The following is a 7,500-nucleotide window of genomic DNA, read 5'->3' on the forward strand; positions in this document are numbered from 1 at the left end:
AAGGAGAGATCTTATGTCGATGCGGCGTGTTTTTCTTTTAAAACAACAACGCCCTTTGAGCGAAAGGGAATCCGGTTCCTATTCCGGAACCCGGCAGCGGAACCGTTTCAATAATCGTTCCCTCGTTTATTACGAGCGAGTGTTCGACGGGGTAACCCAAAGTGGCCTGAAGACGCCGCCGAGGGGTCCGGGAAGAGTTTTCTTTTCTGCCTGAGCGTTCGAGTTCCATGGAATCCTATAGAAGGGAGATATGGTTCGGAACGCGAAGAGCACCGCATTTACTAGAAACATTCCTTCCTTTGTTCCTTTGTTCTCGCTCGGTGGCGTGATCGGTGACGTGGTTAGGTGCGGCAGTATAGGTGGGAGCGGGATAGCGCGCATATTGCGGTTTCACACCAATCCGTTGTGGTCGGGGGCGTGGCGCGAGTGCGTTAGAACGGGATAGTAAAATATCTCGTTCCTTGTCTCTTAGGCGTGGTCAGTGACGTGTGGGCGGTACGTGTTGGAGCGGGACAGAATATATAGGCGTTTCGGTCTGACTCTGGTAGAGTGGTAGAGTCTAAGGTAGAGTCGAAGGTAGAGTCGAAGGTAGAGTCAAAGGTAGAGTCGAAGGTAGAGTCGAAGGTAGAGTCGAAGGTAGAGTCGAAGGTAGAGTCGAAGGTAGAGTCGAAGGTAGAGTCGAAGGTAGAGTCGAAAGTAGAGTCGAAGGTAGGGTCGAAGGTAGAGTCGAAGGTAGAGTTAGGTAGAGTCGTGGTTAGAATCGTCGGCAATATAACAATAGTAGAGGCCTGCGAGGAATGGACAAAAGTGCCTTTGACGCCATTATGGCGTCAAAGGAGCGCGAGCTCGACGAGTTAGAGCGGCAGGGGCGAGAGCAGGGGTTTGCGCCTCGCAGGTCTCTGATGCGGACCCCGCCACGTGATGTGTTTCCGCGGCTGCCGGAGAACGAGGGGGCGCGAAAGCGCAAGCAAACTTCTCCGCTAGAGCTGGAGGAGGCACCCCGTCGGAGGGTGTGCCAGGAGCGCGCCTCTCCACGCAGTGAGGAGGGGAAAACGGTTGGGGACTCGCCGGTAGCATCGGCGCCAATATCTGTGGGGGACTTCGTCGTTGAGGCTAACTCGGCTGGCGAGGCCATCATGGCAGCGACATCGGCGTCAACGTCGAAATTGAATAAGGCGGAAATAGCCCAAATTGGCACTCAAGTGCAAAAGCTAACGGGAATAATAGCTCTATTGTCGGCGCGTCTGGGCGAAGAGCGCCTGAAAAATTGCGAGCTGGAGCACAGCGCGCGCGGCGGCGGACAGAGCGCGAAAGAGCCCCAGGCCGAGGCGGGGTCCCTTAACTTCGCGAAGGCCCTCAATACGGGGAGAGGCCCGGCACCTAAGCCAGCATCGGCGGGAACCGTGCTGGCTTTCTACCCGGCTGATGAAAAGTCAGAGAACCTAAAAACCGCGGAGCAAACGAAAGCAGCGCTCAAGCAGGCGCTGAACCCCCAGACCCTAGGGGTCGGTATTGCGCAGGTGCGCAAAATAGGAAACGCGGGAGTCATTGTACAGGCGGCAAGCAGGGGTGACGCGGAAAAAATTAGGCGCGCGGTTCCTAATAATTTGCGGGTCCAGGTTCCGAAACCGAGGGCCCCTCTCGTTGCGGTCGTGGCGGTCGACGGCGCCAGAGTTGACTCGGGCGCCTTCCTAAAAGCGTTGCGAACCCAGAACTTTGAGGGCCAAGCCGAATGGGGCAAGGAAGAGGTCGACGTGGCCTTCAAGAAGAGCGCCCGAGGAGGCGCGTGCACCACGGTGGTGCTGCGGTGCAGTCCAGCTTGGCGAGACAAGCTGGTCTCGAAGGAGCGAGTGTACATAGAGTGGGAGCGTCATATCGTGCGGGACTATGCGGACGCTACCTGCTGCGGCAAATGCCAGGGCTACGGGCATGCGGCACGCTTCTGCAGGGCAACAAAGGACACCTGTGGGAACTGTGGTGAGGAGGGCCACACACACAAGGCGTGCACAAACACGTTCCGTAGGTGCGCTACGTGCAAAAAAGCCGGGAAACCCTCGGAAGACCACCGAACCGCTTCGGCCCAATGCCCGGCGAGACAAGCGGCGGAAAAGCGGTCCTTAGAAAGAACCAATTATGGATTATAGGTCCATAAGAAGTTCACGAGGAGACAAGATGGACATCTCGGTCGGACAAATAAACCTGCAAGGGTCGGCGACGGCTACCAAGGAGCTGCCGGCTCTCGCAAGGCATCTGAGCCTCAGCGTCTGTCTGGTGCAAGAACAATACCCGGCGGCTCTGCTGCCGGGGCTATACCAGCACGATGTGGCACCAATGGCCGGAATCGTCGTGCTGAGGAACGATCTGGCAGTGCTCGTACTCCACAACTTGTGCACGTCTCACTGCTTTGTGGCACAGCTTGGAGGAAGGGAAAACGCCGTGTACGTGGTGTCGGCGTACTTCCAGTACAGCGACGAGATAGCCCCACACTTGGAGCACTTGGAGCGTGTGCTGGAGGCTCTTCGAGGGAAACGCGTAGTGATTGGCGTCGACACAAACACCCACTCACAGCTGTGGTACAGTCGCGAGGACCAGTGTAGAGGAAGAGGCAGATTGGCAGAACAGCGTAGGACGGCTATGGAGAGCTTCGTGCTGTCGTGGGGTCTCTTGGTCCATAACGTCCAAGGTCAACCGGACACCTTTAGTTCACCGAATGGGAGCTCTAATATAGACGTCACCCTAGGAACGAGAGGAGTTCGAATCGACGGATGGACCGTGCACGCCGATCTCAGCACGAGTGACCACCGCCTGATCACGTTCGTGATCCATCTCGGCTCAATTAATTCTTCGGGCCAACTGCATCGGGCGCGTAGCACAGAACAGGGCACGGAGCCGATAAGGTTTCGGGACCGTGGGGTGGATTGGGACCGTTTTCGCTCCGAACTCGCGCTGCGCGTGGGCAGGATCACGTATAACGCCCCTGCTCAGGCTCTTTGTTCGGCGTTTACTTCCGCTGTCGTGACTTCGGCGGGGAAGTGTCTGGGAGTGGTTGCGCCTAAACGGCTTGGGGGATACGAATGGTGGTCGGGTGAACTGGACGGCCTCCGCAAGCAGCATAATAAATTACGTCGGGAGTGGCAACAGTCCCGGCGCGCGGGCGGACTGTGCGAAGAGAGCGCGCGACAACGCTTTCATCTTGCCCGCTCTAGGTACCGGAAAGCGATGCGGAATGCTGAAACCGAGCATTACAAAAGAATTTCCGACTCCGGAAATGAAGATCCCTGGGGAATGGCGTACCGGCTCGCAAGCGGGCGTGTGCGTCCACCCTCGGGAGTGGTGAACGGGATGAAGCTATCGCAGGGATTCGCTACAAATATAGAGGAGGCGATGTCCGGAGTCCTGGCGGCCATGTACCCGGACGATGATGTGACGGTCGATTCGCCGTACCACTCGAGGGTACGCCTTGCCGCCACTTTCGCGCCGTCGGGGAAAGACGTTGACATAGTGGACAGGTCAGCACTTGAAAGGATCGTCAAGAGCCTACCAAATAAATGTCCGGGGCTAGACGGCATCACGGCGCGTATCGCCAAGGTCGTTTGGAATGTGGCCGCGTCGGAGATGACGTATATGTATAGCACGTGTGTCCGAGAAGGCGTGTTTCCAGACGTTTGGAAGATCGGAAGGCTAGTCGTGATACCGAAGGGCAATGGGAGACCACTCACGGACCCGAAAGCGTACAGGCCCGTTACGCTTCTGTCGGTACTGGGGAAGATCCTGGAGAGGCTGATCTGCGAGTGTACACCGGGCCTAAGCGGCCGTATATCGCCCAATCAGCACGGATTCATGCACGGGAAGTCGACGGTGACTGCTCTGAGCAGAGTACTGGAGGTCGTGCGAGAGACGAACCATAAGTACGTCCAGGCCATCCTATTGGATATCTCGGGCGCGTTCGATAACGCATGGTGGCCGATGGTGCTGCTCAAGTTTAAGCAGGGTGGTTGTCCGCGCAACTTGTACAGACTGCTCTGCTCGTACTTCACTAACAGAAAAGTGGGGATGTTCGCGAATGACGTATCCGTCTGGAAGGGTTCCACTATGGGTTGCCCACAGGGCTCCGTATTGGGGCCGACACTGTGGAACATTCTGGTGGACGATTTGTTGCGGATAGCGGTGCCCCCCGGTGTTAGTCTGGTAGCGTACGCGGATGACGTCACGGTCTTGATCGAGGCGAACTCCCGGGCGGACATCGAGCGGAAGGCGGCGACCACTCTTCAACTGGCACTCGAATGGGGCCAGCGGAATAGGCTGTCGTTTTCGTCCGCGAAAACGCAGTCTATAACACTGAAGGGCAGGTTCCAGCGTCCGCCGGTGATCCGGCTGGGTGGCGACTCGGTGGTGGCCGTTGGCGCGGCGAAGCTACTCGGCGTGGTGCTGGACGAGCGTGGCACGTTTGCGGACCACGCCCAAGACATCGGAGAGAGAGGTGCAAAGTGCTTCGGGAAGATGGCCAGGGTGTCTGCCTCCTCCTGGGGTGTCAGATACCCTGCGCTCCGGTTGCTATACTACGGGACATTTGTCGCGACCATTACGTACGCGGCGGCTGTGTGGTATGGCAGATCTCTCGCGTTCGTGGTGGCGAGTCGGCTGTTGCGAACACAAAGGTCCGCGTTGGTGCTTCTGACCAAGGCTTATCGGACGACAAGCACCCCGGCGCTGGCCGTCCTAGGCGGCGTGCTGCCGGCAGATCTAGAAGTGTACCGTGCGGGCAAGATTCAGGCGTCGAAAGGGGAAACAGCAAAGGGAGAGTTCGCGGACTTGAAGCGTAGGGTCCACTCCGAGGTGGTTGACAGGTGGCAGGAGCGCTGGGAGGTCGAGGAAAGGGGGCGCGACCTGCAGCGCTTCTTCCCTTGCGTCAGGGGTAGGCTTCTTGCGGTGTGGGTAGCGCCCGACTACTTCACATCGCAGCTCATGGTAGGACACGGCGCGTTCAACGGCCGCCTGAGAGACCTTGGTCTCAAAGAGGTCGGGACGTGTCCGTGCGGGCTTGCGGAGGAGTACAGGGATCACGTCCTGTGGGAGTGCGGGCTGTACGATCGGGAGAGGAAGGAGATGCTGGACCGCGTGGTGATGAGCGAGCCGGGACCGGTTTACTGCGCGGATCTCGTGGCCTCGGAGGCGAACTATGCCGCGTTCAGTAGATTCGCACGCGCCTGGCATCGCGTAAGAAGCGGGATAGATGCCGAGGAGAAAGGATTGAGGCGAGCACTGCAGGAGCAAGACACGACGGGATGCGACGCTGATGTGGAAGGATCGACACCGACGACGAGCCGTTCTCTTGTGTTGTCCGCAGCCCCCCGGGGGGAGAATGCGCCTCGCGCAGCCCTCTCGAGAGAGAGGGAGAATGCGCATGGGACAGAAATTGCGTAAATTTGTAGGGAGTCAAGAGAGTGCGCCGGTGACGATGCACAGAGTGCGAATAGACTCACCGGCGCATCTCCCATTGATTCGGTCGAGACCCGGTCCGCATGACCGCGAGGTCGGAAGGACCATGGGAAGGTTGGTGGGTTATGTCCCTATCTACTCTGTATGTAGAGGAAGAGGCAGATTGGCAGAACAGCGTAGGACGGCTATGGAGAGCTTCGTGCTGTCGTGGGGTCTCTTGGTCCATAACGTCCAAGGTCAACCGGACACCTTTAGTTCACCGAATGGGAGCTCTAATATAGACGCCACCCTAGGAACGAGAGGAGTTCGAATCGACGGATGGACCGTGCACGCCGATCTCAGCACGAGTGACCACCGCCTGATCACGTTCGTGATCCATCTCGGCTCAATTAATTCTTCGGACCAACTGCATCGGGCGCGTAGCACAGAACAGGGCACGGAGCCGATAAGGTTTCGGGACCGTGGGGTGGATTGGGACCGTTTCCGCTCCGAACTCGCGCTGCGCGTGGGCAGGATCACGTATAACGCCCCTGCTCAGGCTCTTTGTTCGGCGTTTACTTCCGCTGTCGTGACTTCGGCGGGGAAGTGTTTGGGAGTGGTTGCGCCTAAACGGCTTGGGGGATACGAATGGTGGTCGGGTGAACTGGACGGCCTCCGCAAGCAGCATAATAAATTACGTCGGGAGTGGCAACAGTCCCGGCGCGCGGGCGGACTGTGCGAAGAGAGCGCGCGACAACGCTTTCATCTTGCCCGCTCTAGGTACCGGAAAGCGATGCGGAATGCTGAAACCGAGCATTACAAAAGAATTTCCGACTCCGGAAATGAAGATCCCTGGGGAATGGCGTACCGGCTCGCAAGCGGGCGTGTGCGTCCACCCTCGGGAGTGGTGAACGGGATGAAGCTATCGCAGGGATTCGCTACAAATATAGAGGAGGCGATGTCCGGAGTCCTGGCGGCCATGTACCCGGACGATGATGTGACGGTCGATTCGCCGTACCACTCGAGGGTACGCCTTGCCGCCACTTTCGCGCCGTCGGGGAAAGACGTTGACATAGTGGACAGGTCAGCACTTGAAAGGATCGTCAAGAGCCTACCAAATAAATGTCCGGGGCTAGACGGCATCACGGCGCGTATCGCCAAGGTCGTTTGGAATGTGGCCGCGTCGGAGATGACGTATATGTACAGCACGTGTGTCCGAGAAGGCGTGTTTCCAGACGTTTGGAAGATCGGAAGGCTAGTCGTGATACCGAAGGGCAATGGGAGACCACTCACGGACCCGAAAGCGTACAGGCCCGTTACGCTTCTGTCGGTACTGGGGAAGATCCTGGAGAGGCTGATCTGCGAGGGTACACCGGGCCTAGGTGGCCGTATATCGCCCAATCAGCACGGATTCATGCACGGGAAGTCGACGGTGACTGCTCTGAGCAGAGTACTGGAGGTCGTGCGAGAGACGAACCATAAGTACGTCCAGGCCATCCTATTGGATATCTCGGGCGCGTTCGATAACGCATGGTGGCCGATGGTGCTGCTCAAGTTTAAGCAGGGTGGTTGTCCGCGCAACTTATATAGACTGCTCTGCTCGTACTTCACTAACCGAAAAGTGGGGATGTTCGCGAATGATGTATCCGTTTGGAAAGGTTCCACTATGGGTTGCCCACAGGGCTCCGTATTGGGGCCGACACTGTGGAACATTCTGGTGGACGATCTGTTGCGGATAGCGGTGCCCCCGGGTGTTAGTCTGGTAGCGTACGCGGATGACGTCACGGTCTTGATCGAGGCGAACTCCCGGGCGGACATCGAGCGGAAGGCGGCGACCACTCTTCAACTGGCACTCGAATGGGGCCAGCGGAATAGGCTGTCGTTTTCGTCCGCGAAAACGCAGTCTATAACACTGAAGGGCAGGTTCCAGCGTCCGCCGGTGATCCGGCTGGGGGGCGACTCGGTGGGGGCCGTTGGCGCGGCGAAGCTACTCGGCGTGGTGCTGGACGAGCGTGGCACGTTTGCGGACCACGCCCAAGACATCGGAGAGAGAGGTGCAAAGTGCTTCGGGAAGATGGCCAG

This window comes from Pieris napi, chromosome 18 (genome assembly GCF_905475465.1).
Source record: "Pieris napi chromosome 18, ilPieNapi1.2, whole genome shotgun sequence".
Taxonomy (NCBI): Eukaryota; Metazoa; Arthropoda; class Insecta; order Lepidoptera; family Pieridae; genus Pieris; species Pieris napi.